General features: G+C 47.2%; 1 long non-coding RNA gene across 1 annotated transcript in view; it reads left to right on the forward strand.

Annotated features, from left to right (window-relative positions):
- Positions 1–20,523, forward strand: part of LOC138472229 (uncharacterized) — a 395,307-nt gene that overhangs the window by 79,600 nt on the left and 295,184 nt on the right. Inside the window, exon 4 of the long non-coding RNA XR_011268575.1 lies at positions 14,381–14,488. This is a non-coding gene — a long non-coding RNA (uncharacterized lncRNA). The remainder of the gene's footprint in view (positions 1–14,380; positions 14,489–20,523) is intronic.

A 20,523-nucleotide genomic window follows, 5' to 3' on the forward strand; every position in this document is an offset into this window, starting at 1 on the left:
CAGAGCGACTGGGCTTAAGCCAATATATATACACACGATAAAGGAGGCACAATATGGTATCCCGTTTAACATAGGATGATACGAGGTGGAAACCTATACCTGCCGCAGACCTGGTCGTCACGCATCCCAAAAAGGCTAGTCTGGGGAAAGAAAATGAGGGCCCTGGCTATTCTCCTCCTCCTGCGTTGTCCCACGATCAGTGCTGTGACAAATGGGGCATTCATCGTAGCTGTATATACGTGTTTTTTGTTTGCGCGCACTTTTATACTGTGCACGGGGCCGTGTGGCGGATGTGTTGACGCCTATGCGCGTCTTTTTAGTGTGCGCGGGTTTCCCGTATTCAATTCCATGAATACATGTTGTTCACATGCGTGTGGGCGTTCCGTGTATTTCCCTGCAGAACTTCCCCAGTTACGCCTTCTTTTTCACGCGTTGTTCCCCATTCCACGAGTTACGCCCCATGTCCCACCCCCTTTTCGGTGTATGCGCCGACGTTGTGCTCTTTCCCTGTCCTGTGCTCGTCACGCACGGTGTTCGGGATGTTGCAATGACGTGTGCGCCACGCACGGGTTTGGTGCACATCCCGAGGAAAACACCCGCAGGGACTTCCATGAATTGCACTGTTTTTTCACGCTTGCGCCAAGATTTTCGGCACACGTTTGTTCCATGAATCGGCCCCTTAATAGGGTGGGAGGAGGCCAGCTGTTCTATTTGTAACTTGCAAGAGAAGCTGCCAAGGGCACTGTCCTTAAGCAACCTGTTCCCCCAAGCAGGCCTAACAATACTCGGATCAACTTGGAGAGGGGTGGGATCTCAGTGCTGGGGGAGGTTTCATGCAACAGTTGGTTTTCGACCTATTTAATTTGCAGCACACGTCACCCCTCCCTGTCCCCATGAGACATCCCAGTCTTTGCGTCAGACCTAGGACCCAGATCCGACAGCCCAATGGGCCGGCAACCATTTCACACTAGCCTTTTTTTGTGGAATTTATGCAATGTTTCGAGTAAGTCATGGTTTTGACGCTATTGATTCGGCATAGGCAACACGATTTTTAATTAGATATGCAGTGCTTGTGTCTTGTGTTTTTGAGTAGGTTAGAGGTAGTCCTGAGAATGGAGAAGGATTGGACTCGTTTTATTATTTATTTATTCTTGTACATTGGTAAATGTGGTCCGGAGCAATGAACTAGCACACCATTCTGGGGTCCCCCTGCAAGTCATGCTAAGGCCCCCCCCCCCCCAGCTCCGCAACAAATCACAGGTCGCGCCACACTCTAGGCCAGGCTAGACCACGCTTGCGCAATTTTTTTATTTTTTAATTTATGTATTTGTAATGCACCGACAGCCCCCGGGCATTAGGGCGCAACAAAAATACAAAAGAACAACAAAAGAAGGGGTCAGTGATCATCTGTGAGAGATTTCAGAGGTCACAGGAAGGGGTACCTTGAAAGGCCAAGGAATTTGAAGAGATGTGTTTTCAGGGTTTTCCTGAAAAGCCTCAAATTGGGCATGGCTCTAATGGAAGGGGGTAAAGCTTTCCAAAAAGAGGACGCAATGGCCGGGAAGTATCTTCCGAGACATCTGGTTCTTGTGAGCCTATTCCCTTCAGCTAGGCAAGGGGAGGAGGATCGCAAGTTTCTAGTGGGTTGGTAAGGTAGAACCAAAGCTTTAAGATATTCTGGGACTTTGCCGTAAAGAGAGTGATGCACTAAGGTACCAACCTTGAACTGAATTCGCTCCTGGACTGGGAGCCAATGAAGATCTTTCCTAAAGTTGGAGTTATGGGATCTTCTAGGGATTTTTAGGGCCATCTGAACTGCATCGTTCTGAATGGTTTGGCAGGCCTGGATATTAGATTTCACGTCACCACATAACAGGGAGGTACAATAATCCAGGTGTTGCACATGGACATCTCAGTTAAGAGAGGCTTCCAGATAGACCCCTAAAGTTTTGACTTTCTTGTGGGTCGGGATTTTGTTACCTTGTAACATAAAGTTGTCATAAGAAGAGTCTAGTTTGGAACGAGCCTGAGGGGAGCCGAATATAAGGAGCTCGGTTTTATTGCCAATAAGACACATCCAGTTCTTGAACATCCAGCTCTCGATTGAATTATAGATGCTGTTCAGCAACTGAGTTCTGGGAGTGGTCCCTGCACAGCTCAATGACCAGCTGTGTATCATGGGTGTAATTGGTAAAAAATTACTCCCAGGTCTTCCAAGAGTGAGCAGAAAGAACACACATGAAGATTGAAAAGCAGCGGTGAGATGGAGGCTCCGTGAGGGAGACCGCAAGCAATAGGGGAGGAAGCTGAGCCCCATTGAATATTGGACTAACGGTTGGTCAAGAAGGACTGAATCCAGTTCACTACATCTGAGGAACAGAAGCCTTGATTCCGCAAGTACAGAAGAAGACGCCCGTGGTCAATGAGGTCGAAAGCTGTGGACATATCTAAGAATATCAGCATCCCGGCTTTCCCTTTCTCCATGATTTTGAGCAAATGGAATTGGAGATCCACAAGAGCGGTCTTCGTGCTGAAAGAGGGCGGAACCCCGATATGCGGCTATGAAGGATGTTACGTTCCACGAAGGCTTGCCGTTGAACAGTTGCAACCGTGTCCACATTTTTCAATAAAAATGGGCTGTTGGTAATTGGCCTAAGATTACTAGGGTCCGTAAGATCTAGATTCTTTTTTTTTTCGGATCGGAGTGATGGTTACTTTCTGTTCTGTGGGGACTTGACAGTCTTTGAATGAGGCATTCACCAAAAGAGTAAGGAAAGGTGCAAACAACTCTTTATGCTCCAGAATGAGTTTAGGGGGCAGGAGATTGAAGTGGCAGGAGGTCGCTTGCATCGAAGAAAGCACAGTGATAATGTCTATATGTGAAATCTGGGAAAAGGAGAAGCTAAGATAAGACACACCTTTCTCTGTCATGTGGGTTGGTCCTTCAGTGGCGGTGGCTAAGCCCTGGGCATGTAAAATTCTGTCCCTGGCATTGGAGATTTTCTCCTTGAAGGCTGTTGCCGCCCGTGAACAATCTAGGACGGTCGGTTTAAAAGGAGATTCAGAAGCTTTTGTTTTTTCCAAGGATTTCAATATGTCAGAGAGTATCACAATCATTCTGCTGCAGGGGCACGCCAAACCACACACTGCACTAGTAGAAATATATACATGTGTGTTTTAATGCATTATACAGTTTAATGCATTATACAGAACACTTTCTGAGAAAAATTGGCTAAAAAGCCAGATCGTTTGCAATTGTTTTGTAGGGTAACACCAATCCAAAAATCCAATACATGCAAGTCGCAAACAGTGCACAGGAACATTAATGCTTTAATTGATTATGCTTTGCTTTTAAAAATCTCATGCCACAATGAAAACATGTCCAACTGACTGCACAGTGTAGACCAGTCTAGACACATGATAACATATTACAGGAAAACATGCCATGCCACATTAAGACATAACTATACTGGTTATCCCAAAACACCAGTCGAAGCAATAACACCTATCTGGTTATTTTATTACATATGCCCAGAAACATATATAATGTCACAGTAAGAAATGGCTAGACTTGCAGCACCCAAATGCGAGTTTAGCCAGATAATTGCACTTAGCAGGACTGCTTTATCAGAGGTGCCCAGTTAAAAAAAGTCAAGCCAAAGTAAGAAATGACTAGACTGGCTGTACCACAATGCCTGTCTAGCCACCAATAAGACCTACATGCCTGCTTAGCCTGGACATGGCCATTATGTTTTAGTGCCCAACCCACCCCCTTCCCCCAGACTCCCCACACATACCGTTTCCCTCCCACCCCAAACCCCAACCCTCACAATCGGCTCCTCTGGCCAGATGTACCCCCGCGTCCTTCTTCCTCATCCAAGTGCTTACGTATGAGACACCTTGCCTCATAGGTAAGTGCTGGGACGAGGAAGAGTAGGAATATGAGTAATGAAGATTACAGGTGTAACTAAGCCAGGCATTACCTCCATGTCCCTCTACCTCGTCCAGGAAGAGTAGGCTCGGAGTAATGAAGATTACAAATAAGTAATCCAGGCATTAAACACAAGGACACACACACATCATTCACCACACACTCACACATGCACACCTAGGCAGCCGCCCATACATCATGCACTCATTCACATACATTACATTATTTACATACACATTTACATGCATGCGCACACATTTAAACACAAATAAATGTTATCTTTTTGAATCCGTTGGTCCAGGTAATAAGCTCCCTGCAGCAACCAGGAATGCTTGCTCCCATCATGGGCAGAGGATTGGGAGGCCCCCATGTCATGAGGTGGGACGGAGCCCTATGACTTCATAAAGAAATCGTTTCTTTTTTAAGTCACTCTGACTTCATAAAGAAATTATTTCTGTTATAGGAGCACACCAAAATGGAAATAATGTCTCTGAGGGCAGAGTGACTTCAAAAAGAAAACAATTATTTTTAAGTCAAGGGCCCCCCCCACTCATGACATGGAGGCTTCAAAGTATTTTGGTGGGGCAGAGCACTCTGAATTTTTTTAAAACATTTCTTTTTAAAGTCACTCTGCCTTCATCAAGAAATGATTTCCATTACACTGTAAATAAATGATTTCTGTTATGCTGTAACAGAAATCATTTCTTGATGAAGGCAGAGTGACTTCAAAAAGAAAAGTGTGTCTTTTTGAAGTCCGAGGGGGGCGTACCTCAGAGGACATTTGGCGGTGGGGCTACCCGCACTGCGGGGGCACCTGCTACACCAGTGATACGGAGGTCCCTTCACATCGCTATCGACTTCAAGTGAAGGGAGAACATAGGCGGGGGAGGAAGAGCGATTGTTCCATACACATCAGGGAATATCCCAGTCCATGCTCATCTGTACTTCATGAGGTCAGATTCGGTACATGGCGAGTTTCGGTGGGAGAAGCCTTGATGATAGAGTGATCTTCCCAATAATGTGTGCAGTACACTTTTTGGGAAGCCCACTCTTTGGCATTTGTCACTTTCCTTGCGACCTGCCTTCTTGCCTTGTCTTCTTTAGTTTCCTTGTTCCTTGCCCCCCACTGACATCGCATTGCCTCCCACATTCCACTTGCCTCCTGCCTTTCTTGCTTCTCTCTCACTTTACTACCCTCTTGCTTCCCTTGCCTCCCTCGCTCTTTGTCTTCTTCCTTTCTTGCTTCCCAGTGTGCTTGAAATGACCATTGCTCTGCAGTAGTACAAAGATTAGTAGCTAAACTGCCCACTGCGCACCATATTTCTACTAAACCATCAGAGATCCCAATCAAACTGGTGAAAAAGGCATAGCCAAAAGGTATTGTTCAGTTGCCTCGTTTGGTAACGTGGGCCGATGGCAGGCTATATCTTCAGAAGCAGTGTCAGCCAATCGCAGTATCAAATCGAACAACTAAAGTACTATCGTCTAAAACAAAATGCCCAATCCGGTCCTTTACAAATGTAGACTTTTAATCAACTAATACAATACAATCATTAATTGGGAAACATAAAAACCCATTCCTGTAAAAGTAGAGGATTCAGGATTATGTGAAAGGGCACTATGGGTAGATGAGCAGGTGTGTTCAGGCAACAGATTGGCAAAAATATTGTGATATGTCAAGGATACGACTTTGAATTACATGGTAGAGAAGGGGGGCTTATAAACTACTATGATCCTAAAAAGTGTATCAGGCACAGGGCTTCTTCACGGCACCTTTATTTATGTCTTTGGCAGTCAACAGTGTCGAGCGGAGCTTCTGGCACTTTTGTCATAGTCGAGCCGGTGTCAAGACGTTCAAGTCAATGGAATCATACTGGTGGTCAGTTGGAGTTGGTTCAAGAGAAGGGGTCTCTATGAGTCAAGTCAGCATTCTAGACAGTGCGATGATGGCTTCAAATGGTTCAGGGCACCTGGTGAGTCGGTGGCAAGACAATGGCTCTGCTGAGCTGAGTCAACACCGGAGACAGGCGAGTTGAAGCCTTCCAGCAGTCAAATCGGTGCTCACGTCAGTTGCTTCCTCGAAGTAGAACATGGGATTGGGTCGCAATGAGTCAGTCCAGTTCAATCGGTCAAGTCTGAGCCTGGATGACTAGAAATTCATCAATCTGTTTGAAGGCTTTGTAGGAGATGTTTATGTGGCAACAATCGACACAGGGAATTCCTTCCCTCAATCAAAAAGTACCACACCAATAGTCCTTTTATGTGCAATGTAGCCCTTTCTCGGATTAATATAGACCCACACAGGCCCCTCACCCTTTAGCAATAGATAAGCCAAGAATCATGCTGGTGTGTAGAAAAAATATATTTATTAATTAATAGAAAAATTAATACTTGTACAAAATCACAAATCATGTCACCTCACTCAAGGGTCCAAATGCTTTTTCTTTCCTACCAATTCTCTTTTTACACAAATTGAAAACACTAGTTGGTTTAAGATAACACGGATCACAAACTATTTTTAGAAAGGGGGCACCCCAGTTCCCTGTCAGTGTTATTTTTTTGCCACAGTTTGCCCATTACGGGATCATGGAACTCTCCCACCCTGCCTCATGGTTGGGGGGGGGTGTGACGGGTGCTGTTTTTCTATGGGGCCTACTAGGGGGGCAGCCAACGGGTTGTTGTGAGACTGGCTTTGCCAGGGTTTGGGGGCGCCACTGCTGTTGGGCTTCCCATGGGGGCATATGAAGGCCCGGCAACCAGTGGGTAACTTTGGGGGAGGGGGACCAAAGTAAGTATGGGGAGTGGGTGTGTGGGGCATGCTGGGGTGGGCACCACCCAAGGAGGACCACAGGGTCGCCTTTTGGGGTGGTGTTGGAGGGTCCAGTATGGCCCCAAGATGTCCACATGGGTGAAAGGAGTTGGCAAATACTATCATCCCAGTGAGCAGCAGCAGGGGGCAGGGCTAAGGTGGTCCCCCCCTTACAACAGGAGTGGAAGGGGAATAGTATGTCCCTCAGCCCGATATCACAGTGTAGGGAGATGGCCGGAATGCTGTCACCTACAGAGTGTGGGGAGAGATTGTGGACGGCTCAACCACCCCGCGCCCACCAGCGGTGGTAGAGCTGCAATGGGGTGTGCCCGCCACTCTACGATGGTTTGGACGTAGAGGTGAACAGTCTTTGAACTGAAGGAGGGTAAGATTGGTGGTGTGAATGATGTTAGAGGTTTATTTGGTGGGTTAAGGATTCGATTAAATACATATAATAAACATTAAACAATAAAGGGAAATAAATAATAATAAATATGAAGGAAGATTGTATATCCCAGGTTGGAACAGGATTGGGCGGGTGATGATAATAAAACGAAATGGCATTGGAGAATTTGAGGGCCAGGAAACTCGATGAAAGGAGTGATGAGGATGAAAAGGTGACAGTTGGGTTGAGCCAGGGCAACGAAGGATGATATGATTTGATAAGTTATTTATAACGCGTCTGTACACAAGTGTTTCTAAGGGGGACTAGACAAAGGAGGGAACACAAGGAGGACAAAACAATAATCTCACTATGCCTCGTTTAATTAAGATCATCCAAGTGTGGGACGCAAAGTGCAAGGGGGAAGGAGAGGAGAGGAGAGGGGAGGTGCCAGGGTGAAAAAAAGGGGGACGTTCAAGCAGGGCAGCAATGCACTGATTAAGTACAGCTGAGGCAAAGCAGCTCTGGGTACGTGCAAGGAGGAAGGGGGCCGTAGGGTTCCAGATACAGCCCCTAGTGTGCGATGGGACTGGAGGATGGGCAGGGGCCTGGTTCAAAGGGGGGGCCTGGTACCCGGGAGACTCTGAAGGTAGCTAGTAAGCACACCTTACAGGTTGGTCAGCATGGAAGAGCGTGAGAGAAAATAGAACAGAAGAGGAAGGTATTGAGCTGCTTACGGAACTTCAGGTGGTCCGGCTCAAGTTTGAGAGGGGCAGGGAGGCCATTCCAGAGGGAGGAACTGGAAGAGGGAGATCTATCCCCCACTCTCTACCGGGCATACAGTCTGACCCTCAGAGATTTGGAGGTGGCTGAGCAAAGGGATTGAGAAGGAAGGGTCGAGGGAACAAAGTTGAAGTTAGTTATGGGTTCAATTTTAAAGTGAAGACGGATTTGGTGGTAAAGTAAGGGGTGATTGGTTAACTGAGAGAAGAGTCCAGTAGTTAAGGTAAAATAGGGGGTGGCCTACTCTAGTGTTAGGAGGCATGAGGCATTGGACGCAGGGACGGCAAAGAGCATGGTGCAGGGTGTTGTGGTTGAATGGCCCCTCTGGGGTTTGTGGTTTAGGAGCTTGTTGATACTGCAGGACCGGCCCATGCCTTTTGTGGCCCAGCTATTGGTTGTCCCTCCTGGGACAGGGTTAGAGGGGTGACGGGAGGAAGAAGGGAGACAGCAATCTTCAGAGGGGGGTTGCAGCAGAAGGGGTAACAGTGAATGGGGGAAGGGGTCCCTAGTAGAAGGAATGGTGGGGCTTGGAGCACATTGGTCCGAGAAGTTGTTGGGTTTGAGTGAACGGCAACAAAGTAATGATTTTGTCGTACCCTGTGTGATGAATCAACTTCCGCGGCACCAGTGGTCAAGGGAAGAATATCGGTTTCTAAACCATTAATCGGCCCCACACCTCTAGTACACCAGAAGGGATCTGAACAGTTTGGAACACAAGTGAATTATAAACCTCCTTGTCCAATTTTGGTAATGTGGACGGAACGGCAGGCTTATCTCCGCAAGGTTGTGGATCGTTGGTTAGTTTCATCACAGCGAAAATACAATTATTACCCAATGATAAAAGGGACTGTCCAGTCAAGGTTGTATACAAATATCTTCTTTATTATTCCTACAACAGGAAGTTCTAGCACACTACAAAATACAACCCACACTGTAAGGAAACAAACAGGACAGACAGTTTCACGAAGACAAGGGAAGCACTCTGGATACTGACAGGAGGCATTGGTAATCAGTCTTACTGTCAGGGGTCGAAGTGTACGAAAAAAGTAGTGGAACTATGTTCCCTGCTGGCCTGCACCCACTCCCCCCAACCCCATCATCACGTCCCCTCCCACACACAATACACACCACCAAACACTTGCACCTACTGTTTAAGGGAACGTTCAATGCAGTGCACTGAAAGGGCAAGTTTCAACTTCTTCCTACACTTTTATTTTAAAACGAAACCATTCCGGAATGGTTCCTTTTTAAAATGAAAGTATAGGAGCTGTAAAAGGTAATTTTAAAAAGTAGAGGAGCACCGCTCCCCGACCGCTCCCGCTCACTTCGACCACTGCTTACTGTTCAAGCTTATTGGTTTCAGCAAAGGGTTGTGACTGTCTCTAGCAGCCTTCGGAGAAGGACCAGGGGGGTAGAACCACAATGTACCTGGTGCTGAAGAAGTTCTTGATGCTCAACAGCATCGAGGCGGTTCCAGGGCGCTTTGCATCTCCTGAGGCAGAGTTTGTGAATGGAGACAGCGTCCGGTATCGGGTGTCGGGCAGTTGACGCTGCAGGCTGGCCTACACAGCGGCTCAGGGGCAAGAATCGTTCTCTGTGCTGGTTGGCGGATCTGGCGCGCTGGTCAAGGTGTCTCGGACGGCTGTGGTGACTGCAGCATGCCAACAGTCAGCCGTGCAGTCGGTTAAATTTTGCGGGCTCCACTGTCTCCAAAATGTCCTTAAAAGATTGATGATGGTTGATGCTTATGTGGCACTCCTCCTAGCTTCTTCGCAGGGCTTGTGTCATCCTTTCAAGTAGGACAGCCCAATGCTCTGGAGTGTTTGCAGGCCATGGCCTTGTCCTTAGTCCACATACCCTCCGGCACTTCCCACCTAGGAAGCTTGCTGGCAAAACGTAGCAGGGCACGCAGTGTGCTGGCTGGGTACTGGTTCTGGAGCTACTGGACGGGTCCTTTGAGTCCAGTATCTCCCTCAGTTCCCTGGGAGATGTTTAGGGGAGGGATCTTGCTTCCCTCTTTGAACTCCTGGCCTTCCTTCACTTGCAGAAGGTATAAGGTAGACTGTACCTTCAGCCTTGGTCCAAAATGAGTCCTTACTCCTTTCAAAGTCATAGGATGATCTGCTAAGTGAGGGGCTCAGCCCTCTTTTAAAGCCAAATGTGCCCCAGTGATTGGTGCAGGCTAAGCCTACCTTAATAAACCAATCCTGGGTCCCCACCAACAATCTTCTGTTATGCATGAGGTCAGGACCAGAGTGCTTTGGGGGCAAAACAGCTAAAGGGCAGTGAGGAAGAGGGCGAAGGTGAGATGGGTCATTTAAGGGCATGGGTAGGAGGTGCCAGCACCGCCCAAAACGACACAGTACCCCTCCCCCACCACTGTGGGAGCAGTAATACTGGTGCCAGTAACGGCAGGCACGGGCCCAACACCAGTCACCATCACCAATTACACTTTCAAACCTAGAAAAAGAGATTATTAAACAGATTTAAGAGGTCATTAATGTGGAATATTGAGCAGGTGGCTAAAGAAACAATCTGGAGGAAAGAATACATAGGGCCTCATTACGACCCTGGCACTAAGTGTTTAACAGCGCCGTAAAAGGCTGCGGCGCCGTTAAACACTTAGCGCCTTACTACGAGGTCCCTTTGCGGGACCCGACCTTAACGGCTGGTCTACACCAGCCGTTAAAGTACGGACCCGCAAAGGGACCTTGGTGCTAAGTATGGTAACGCAATTTGCGGTACCGTACTTAGCGCCTTCCCCATTCCCATTGAGCCCTATGAGGCGAAAATGGGAATATGGAAGGGCCATGGTTCAATGGGGAATTACTGCCCCGCCAACCTTGGAATGGGGTGGTAATTCCCCATTGAACCATGGCGGACCCGTTACAACACCGGCACCAACCATGGTGCTAATAGCACCATGGTTTAGCGCCGGTGTTGTAATGAGGGCCATAGACATGTTTTCATTACTAGTGGCTCAACAAAAAGGGTACGACGTGTTGAGGGATCCCAAGAAAATAGAAGAGAAAATATTGGCCAGAAAATCACAGGTTGAGCACAATTGGGAGAACTGGCTAAAAGCTTTTAACATTATGGCAACAGTATTTTAGAGAAAACCCCAAACGAAGCAGGGTGCTATTTGCTTATGTAGATAAAATCCAGGAAGTAAGGGACGTTTTTGGGGGTGAAGTCTGGCTCATCTATGACAAGCAGTTTAGGAGTGCATGGCAGTACGCACAGAAATAGAGTGGGATGAAGTACACAACAGTCTATACATTCAAGAGGTTCTAAAGATCTAAACCCCATGCTGTGCTGCCCATCCAAAATCACACAGGCAAACGGGAAAACCGCTCAGTCATAGCACCAGAACAAGAGCGAGCAGGGCTTTTGGAAAAAGCAGCCATGGGTGGCTAGGTCAAATACCCGCAGTCAGAATACAAGCAAACCACAAAACTCAGGCAGGAGCAATCTTGCATGTTGGAAGTTTGAGAAAGGGTACTGCTCTTCGGGGGAGGAGTGCAGATATAAACATGCTTGCACACAATGTGGGTGGGGGGAGCACAACAGCAGTGGATGCACCAAATTACAGAGTAAAGGTCCCAAAAAAGAAGAGCAATGAGAGCCAAAGTACGGAAACAAATTCACTCCAAAAAGAACAGGGGATCAAGAAGGTCCCAGGGGCAGTACAGAGCATTAATGGAGCCATAACACCAGGGAGAACTCCCATTAGAGTCAGACACTTCATGCACGTAGTAGCAGCATAACTGGACAAGGTGATAGAGCAGTTTATAAAAAACGGCTTCCTAGAAGGTTTCAACATCCCATTCAATGGGAAGGGGTCCAGGGTGATACTAAAAATGTGAGATCTGCAGAAGAGAATCCTGCAAGAAAATAGAAAAAGAATTCGTGTTAGGCAATATTGGGGGGCCCTGGGATGAAATGCCTTTCAAGGATGACATCTGCTGACCACTAACACTGGTACCCAAAAAAGAGCCAGGGCAGTTTAGACTAATGCATCACTTGTCCTACCCCCAGAGTCAGTCAGTGAATGGTGGAGTAGCTGAGACGGAAGCAGCAGTGACATACACACATTTCCACGAGGAAATGTGTGTTACGAGCCACTTTGTCATTTACAAGGGGCCAGCCACAGCTTCAAAGAGCGCCGCCCCTCCACCCTCCCGTTCCAGCATTAATCAGACCTTTCCTTGCAGGGCGGCTTTCCCAGAGAAGGTTGCTCCTTGGAATGCTGCCGACTCCATGCTTCATTGTCCTGGGATGGGATCGTAGCAGCGGGGGCTTCATTACTGCACACAGTTTTAGATTGGGGGGAGGGGTTTGGGGGATGCCAGAGGCAATGCTTATCACAAAAGGTGCCTGGTGCCGTTTTCCTTGCACGCCACTCCCCTGGAGCTTTCCTTTGCCTGCGGGCCAAGAGGCCACTGTAGGGAGTTCTCTGTTGTGGTCACATGCATCGGAAACGGCCCACACTGCAGGCCTCAAGAGGCCCTCTGCGCGGGGCCCCATGAGCGTGGGGCCAAGTGCAGCTGCGCACACCCAGCGCCGGCCCTGTTCCTGGGTACAACGAGCAGCATTGAACACCTGCTCAGGCAAAGCCTCTGAATAAACATCTGGGCCAACCTGCTCCTGATTGGATGGCAGATGATGCTGAGAATTTGAAATCAGCCAACCCCAGTGTTCTAAACCTCAGCCAAACGACTTTGAATCACAAGATGATCCCTCCCACCCCATCCCTCTAATGTCTTTGTAGTATCCTTTTACATCAATGCGTCACAGCTCTTGCCTTTAACACTGTCGAGCATTCAGGATAACCGCCAAGTATGTACGTTTTGACCCATGTATATCAATTGGTTGCAAGTTTAGCTCATGGACCTTCATGGTGGCCATCCTAAACACTAGACCTTGACGACCGAAGCGGTTCACACCTGATTCTATATAACTGCAGAAAGCGGGCAGAATCAAAACGATCATCGTAATTTTACGTATGCGTTAGCTGGTGACCACCGTACATTTTGCTACTCGTTTTGTTTGCTAGAGTTAGTTAATGGCGCTGTGTAGATCTTTGCTTTAGTGATCTGATTCACAAAGGTGTGCATTTAGTTCGAAGATCTTTCATAACTGGTTGACCCGTGTAGCCCATCAATTCCCCACAGATGGTCACCAGTGTGTCCTGGTCTTTTTCACTCTCTCGGGATCAAGAAGCAGGTCTCCCCGCCTCCCTTCGGCCTGTAACGAGGCTTCTGAGTGGGGCGTCCCGGCAGGAGCCTGGCAGAGCTGCACGCGCCCGGCGCGAGCGCTGCTCCTATTACACAGTCCAGAAGGGCGTCCCTGCACGCGCCGTCGGAGCCTGAGAGGGGGCTCCACGAGAACAAGGGTCAGCACGCGCCGGGGACCGGGCTCCCTCATCCACGATCAGCAGGCGCCCCACACGCGCCGGGGACCGGCGTCCCTCATCCACGATCAGTACGCGCCCCACATGCGCCGGGACCGGCATCCCTCATCCACAATCAGCACGCGCCAAACAACGGCATCCATCCCTCGCACGCGCCAGGGACCGCAGGCCTCCCACTGCAGCAGCCGGACTCGGGGACCAACACCCCCCACACACGAGCAGCACGCGCCAGGGACCGCATGCCTCCCACTGCAGCAGCAGGACCCGGAGACCTGTGTGCCGCCACAGCAGCATCCGGAGCTGCACGCGCCGGTGAGGAGCAGGTGCCGCACGCGCCGTAGCCCTGGAAGCGGAGGTTATGCTTTACTCTGTCCAAAGGCTTGTGATGGGGAGAGTTCGGAATGTCTGGAAACGGAGCAAGAGATGGGTTCATACGAAATAAAAGCAAACGTTTACACAGGGGGGTGGTTGTCCTTTAGTTGTATGTGCGCGCGGTAGTAGACATATCCAAGTGTTCTGTAGATGTGCATGTTGATTTTTTACGGTTGTAGCCGTCTGCTTCGCCTTGTTCATTTATAGTTGTGCGTGTTTGCGTTAAAGTACCACATTATTATTTTTTGTTATATTATAGAGTGTCCTATGGTTAACATGAAACCTTCTATAGTCTATTCGAAATTACCTTACGTGGTTGACTTGTGTGCTATTTTCTTCACATGCACTTTGTAACTCATAATTATACAATGTTAGAGCAGGTGTGCTGGAAATATGAGTAATGTGGACATGGTTGGTGTTTGGGAACCGTGTAGTTATGTGTCCTAATATGTAATTGGGAGTTTAACGTTGTTTAGCCAGATGTGTTCGATGGCTGGCTTTTAATTTATAGGTATGGTATGTGTAATAACGCAGGAATATTACAGTATGCACTTCAGAAGATTTTGTAATGCTTGTATTTCTAGGTATTCATTTGTGTGGCTAGATGTGTGCGTGTGTGATATACCTGATCCGGGTGCATGCGTGGGCACGTTGCTAACCTTCTAGTGTGTTTGATTTCGCACTTTCCAGTTCACGTGTGGCAAGCAGCCCCTGGATAGATTGAGCTCCACTCACGAGAGACGTTTGTTCCCTGAAACTGGGACCTTCTCGGCGCGTACTGCGCAGAAACCTCACCAGGTAAAACGGCATTCTTTCATATCATGACACATGTATGATGGGGCAATACCCCCGAAATGAAGTGTGAGGACATGGTAGAGGCATTCGTAGGTATTTATCAACAAGCATGGGCGTGCAGTTAGAGAATTGGTGAAAAGTAACACAATAATAAACAGGAAACTGCCCAGTCGCCCTGGTTCAGATTGCGTTTTTCAATGGGGGCACACAATTGAACAACGCGTTGTTAATCGGCCCCTTTGTATTGAACTCACTAAAACGTGCCCTTTCCATTGCTTGGTGCACAGTGTTTAATTCTAGCGTGTTCTCAATGTCCCGACACGCTCCTCTTTAATTGAGAGGTATATTAATGACCAGTCATTACTGTGGCGCAGGGAGAGGCAAGCCTCGGCCCCATTTCAAATCCTGCACCTTGAATGCAACCTACTTTCAGATGCATAAGAGGCCCCGCGCCGCCCCTCAGCTCGAGGGCCATTGTTCTGGAAATCAATGTCTGGAAGCGTGAGGAACTAATGGGACGTCACCGAGAACCCTATGCAACCGCGCACTCGCTGCACGCGCTCCTCATAATAACAGGTACGTTGCCATGACCGATTGGGCCAGAGACTTGCTGTAGCCATCTGCCCTCATTAGAATAGTCGTATGGAGAGACGATATTGTTCCCGCTCTTTCATATTTGAATTGAAAAGGGGGCAGCGTCAATCAGACTCCCAATCTGTCCTAACCGCCCCCTGGAGGCCCAGCAAACACCTGCCAATGGGAAGTAACGCTCGGGGCTTCCTTCTGTGACGTCGGGCGAGGGGTGAGGGGGTGGCGGTGGTGGGGGAGGGTGCGGTGCGAACATTCACAGGCTGAATCTTCCAGACCATTGTTCAATACAGCTTAGGCGAGGCCGGGAAGTCTCATTTATGTGTGGGTGCCTGAGTTGCTGCTACTAATACACTCTCTGTAATTCCCAACAACTCTTAACACCCTAACCCCCTCACCCTAAAACATAAAGAAGGTCTACGGACAAGGGCAGCGTGTTTCAATAAGGCTGTTTAGCAATATGTTGTGATTGTTGTTCGTTTTATCGCGGACAGAGCGCTATATAAGTGCGCTATGTAATGTCACGCAAAAAGCGCTCGCTTCTTAAAATCCCTGCAATTTCGGCACACTGGGCGCCTTTGAGGTATGCTCACACCACCTGCACCAGGCAATAGGGTAGAAAGCAGACTGTAGCTGACACTGTACTTCCGTGCCTACCGAGATATGGGCCTAGGCAGTTTGCGGCACCCACTGCGCTGGTTTTCCACCGATGTCCTCCCACACCACATGTGATCGCTGAAACTTCCCTTCCCCATCCTGTCTTCAGTGCCCCCCCCCCCCCGCACTCCCTGCAGGACCCACTGCTGTTCTCATAGCCATAGCCCCAAACCAACGTTCTATCCTCGGTTTCCTTTAATTTCAGAAGTTATTATTCTGCCAGGCAGATGAGACATTCATTGAATATACAAGCTATTTTGGGGGCAGATCGAGTGGGGACCCCATCGGAATGAATTGAGGGAAAGGCCGGCTGCTCCATTAGGAACTTGCCATAGAAACTGCCAAGGCCGCTGCCCTGTCGCCCCAGCAGGCCTAGCAATGCTCGGATCAACTTGGGGAGGGGTGGGTGGGCCCCGAGCCCAGGGCTGGGGGGTTTCATGCAACAGTTGGTTCCAGACCTCTAGTTAATTCGCAGCACGCGTCACCCCTCCCCCTCTCTGTCCTCATGAGACATCCCAGTCTTTGTGTCAGACCTAGGACCGACATCCGACAGCCCAATGGGCCGGCGAACATTTCACACTAGCCCTTTTTTGCTAGACTTGTGCAATGTTTCGAGTAAGTCATGGTTTTGACGCCATTGATTCGGCATAGGTCACACGATTTTTGTTAGATATGCATTGATTGTGTTTTTGAGTACGTTAGAAGTAGTACTGAGAATTGAGGATAGAACTAGTTTTATTATTTACTTATTCTTGTGCAGTGGTAAATGTTGTCCAGAGCAGTGGCGTAGCACAACATTTGGGCCCCCCCCCTGCGAGCTATGCTAAACCCCCCCGCCCCTCCAGCTCGGCAACAAATCACAGGTCGCTGCACACTCTGGGCCGGCCTAGACTACCATGCTTGCGCAATACACACAATCATGGGGCATTCCGCACACTGCACTAGGAGAAAGATATACATACATTCTACAGTTTAATGCATTATGAAGCACACATTCTGAGAAAAATTGGTTAAAAAGCCAGAGCATTTGCAATTGTTTTGGGTAACGCCAATCCAAAAATCCAATGCATGCAAGTCACAAACAGTGCACAGGAACATTAATGCTTTAATTGATTTAATGCTTTGCTATTAAAAATGCCATGCCACAATGAAAACATGTCCAACTGACTGCACAATCTAGTCTAGATACATGATAGCATTGTCCCAGTTTATTGCACGGCACAAGCAGGTCCGAAATCTCCCACCCTACAATGAATTTAGTGCACAATAAAAATGCTTTTTATTTCTACAACACAGATTCTTTCTTGAGGAGGCCTCCAACCCGTCTCGCACCCAACCTCCACAAATACCCCGTGTCACAATGGACTAGGAACCAGGCCGCTGTGTATCAATAAGATATTTATTAATTTATTATTTAATGTCAAATGAGAATCAACAAATTACAACCGCCACCACAGTTGTGGCAATACAAAAATGCAATGACCTCTATAAAGCGACCTGGTTGAGATATATTGTGCCAATTACTTGCTTTTTAATGGCAAAACAGAAGAAGAACAATTCACACACAATGATAGAACATATAGTTAAGCACTCCCCCTGCAACCCCCAGCACCCAACCCTCAATTGGACTTGATTCCTTTGAGTGGAAGGCAGTGGCAGGGAATAGGAATACTGGGGGAAAATTGGTTTTGGTGTGGTGCCCACAGAAACAATATAGGAGACAGAAAGGAAAAGGGAAACATTTGTTTGGCACAGGGCAACGAAAGAATGCTTTTTTAATTATTTAGCACACCTGCTAGGGGACAGAACAGAAGGGAATTCTGACTAGGAAATAGGAACAGAGTAGGAAAATCGTTTTTTAGGATATTCAAAAAATGGGCAATGGGAAAGAAAAATGCAAATTGAATTTGTTTTTACTGATGCTTAAAATGACATGCAGGCTCTGGGAAAGGGGGTAGCTCACAAAAGGAAAATCGGTTTTAGGATATGATGCCAGATGCAAGCGGAAAATACAGCTGCAGAGGGAAATTAGTTTAGCAAGGCACAATTACAGGGACACATTTGTTTCTCAGATCACAATGGGATTAATTCTTTAGGCAATACTTTATGACTATACCAGTTACCAAAACACTGGGAGAAGATGGTTGGTTTTGAATTCCAACCATACAGATCCTGTGAAATAAATGGGGAATTTAATTGATTTGCTTACCAAAATTCACTAAGGATTTACACAGGCAAATGGGGATTCTTCACAGGGCAGTGACTGAAATACAGACAAATGTGGGGGTTTTCTATGGGAATTTCCAAACATACACAGGCAAACGGGAGTTCTTTAATGGGCAGATGATTAAAAGGCGCAGTGAATTGATGGTTTTCAATGGGGAATTTTCAATGGGTAAATGACTGACATACACCAGCAACCATGGAAGAGGATTTTCAATGGGTTAATACTATAAGGCAAGGCTGAAAGAATATAGGGTGTATGCTGTCTATGGCTTGGGATATTTATACTTACAGGAGACGGCTATGCTGGACATCAGAGAGCGTCAGAGTACCACTGCTGGGACAGCCAATGGGGTCAGTCAAGGATTCCCTCTGTCCTCCACGTGGTCCCAAGGCAGCTACTAAACCTCCTGTCTCCACTGCAAGTTAGGCCTCCATGTGCTGGGATGGTTCCATATTTTGCCAGCTGCTCACGTGAGGATTTAGTGGGAAAGTTCGTGATTTGAGGCAGGGTTATCTAGTTATAGGGCAGATGACGTCACAATGCGTCAGATTTCCCACAGAAGTGGTCCTGTGTCACTAGTCCACTACCATCTGCGTGCCGGTAGGTCCAGCAAATGTGGGAGTGCTTTGGACTGGCTAGTGGAAGAGACCCCTCCATCATCTTTCTTTGACTGGGGGCTTGGTCTAGTTCAGGGACACAGAAATCTCACTGCATGACAAGTGCTATTCATTTTCATACTTTGAGAGATATGAAGGCATTTTTTATCACTATATTTTGCTGCAAATCACCTAAGCCTTGTTAGGTGTCTGTGTGTCATTCCTTTGCAAAGCTACAGCTTTTCCTCATTTACTCCAGAATTATATCAGTGAAAAATATGGTGCTTGGTGGGAGGAATTTGAGGCATATTTTACATGTTTCCTCAAATATTCATATCGCTCAACAACACAGGGAAGGCCCCATGATGTTTTCACTAATAACCTTTAGTATGTTGGTCTCACCAAAATCATTTTTAGCAGGTGAGAAATTACTATTGTGGGAAGAATGTTCTGGATATTACACAATGAAAACCATTTCTCCCAATTTTCACAATGGGCAGTGAACTCCCCTCTTGACTTTTGGCCCTCCACCCTTGCCATGTGCCTGTTCCTGGCTGTGACCTCAAGAGGGGTCCTATGTTGATATTAGCTTGCACAGCCAAGAGCTAATTGTCAGCTTAAGTGGCCTGGGGTCATAAACTGGAGAGCAGAGATGCCCTTATCTCGCCACACCGCAAAAGTGATCCCTACTGGAATTTAAGATTGTATTTTTAAAAGAAGAGGCCCTCATGTCTGAAGGGAAACCTGTCTTACATCCCCATGACAATGTGGGCTTCGGAATTTAGTTTCACATTTGAGGAAATGGAAAGCAGGCAAAGCCTTTCCCCCTCAGCTGAAGTTGACTTTTAGCTCGCATTTTCAATTGACGTAAACTCTTGAAAGGCACACCATTAATATGTTGAAGTATCACTGCATACGGTGGTTAAATGAGGGCAACATAATTATAGTTTTAATGGCTTTGATGCACATCTGGCTGTGCAGAGTGTCACTTTAAAGGCACAATTGAAATGTCATTTTGTTAAATTTCAGCCGTGAAAAGGCCTTCATTTTCTGCAGCAGTTTATCCCTGTTCAGCCTCCCAGCAGGACAGAAACCAAGTTAATATTTAAAAAATCTTACATACATGTTGATGAGCTTATCTTTAGTTTAAGGAGGAAAATAAATATTCATGCATTTGTTTCTTTCATAGTAAAAATGCTTCCTTCTGCTGCGAAGGCTTGAGACACATCCTTGGCATTTTCATTTAATATTCTGGGCACTGTTGTTTCTGAGAATGTTGCTTCAGCTCTCCAATAATTTGGCAAATCTTGCCACGTGTCTTTCCCTTATGCCAGGCAATTGCCATTTTTATGCATCTCAATTATTTAATGTTCAATTTCACTCCTTTTTGTTTTGAAAGTGTAGGGCCTCATTTCCACATTAGTTCAGTGCAGGCCTTTCCTTTTGGGGAGCCCTCATGACTGCCTCTGGACTTTAATTATGGCACCCAGGGCTACTTCACCCCCACATAATCCCCCCTCTTTGAGTTTATGCAGAGAGAAGAGCTAGGAAAGAGTTGGGTGTCCACTTCACATGGCCTGAGTTTGTCCAAGGAGTCTCCTTTAGAGCGTGCCTGCTCTTGGGTTTATCCAGGACTCTCCTTCAGAGCGCGTCTGCTTTTTTGCGATGGAGTGGCGGATTCTTTAGAATCCAGAGATACCTTGCACTCCTGTAATTGCATATGTTATATGGTTTCTTGTGATTTCGTTAGTTGGTTGTAGTTTAATAGTTGCAGAGGAGAAACGACTTCCCTGGCACATGGGATGTTTACGGGAAACAAAAAAATAGAAAAAGTTCCCTAGTTGGGGAACCCGCGTCCCCTGCACACTGTGATTGTCCAAGAAAGGAGTTTTTTTGATCTTATTAATATATTTCTTCTTCTTTGATCTTTGTCTCATTTTCTTTCAATTTATGATATTTCAATTTCTGTT

Source organism: Ambystoma mexicanum, chromosome 8 (assembly GCF_040938575.1).
Source record: "Ambystoma mexicanum isolate Mex_15411 chromosome 8, UKY_AmexF1_1, whole genome shotgun sequence".
Classification (NCBI taxonomy): domain Eukaryota; kingdom Metazoa; phylum Chordata; class Amphibia; order Caudata; family Ambystomatidae; genus Ambystoma; species Ambystoma mexicanum.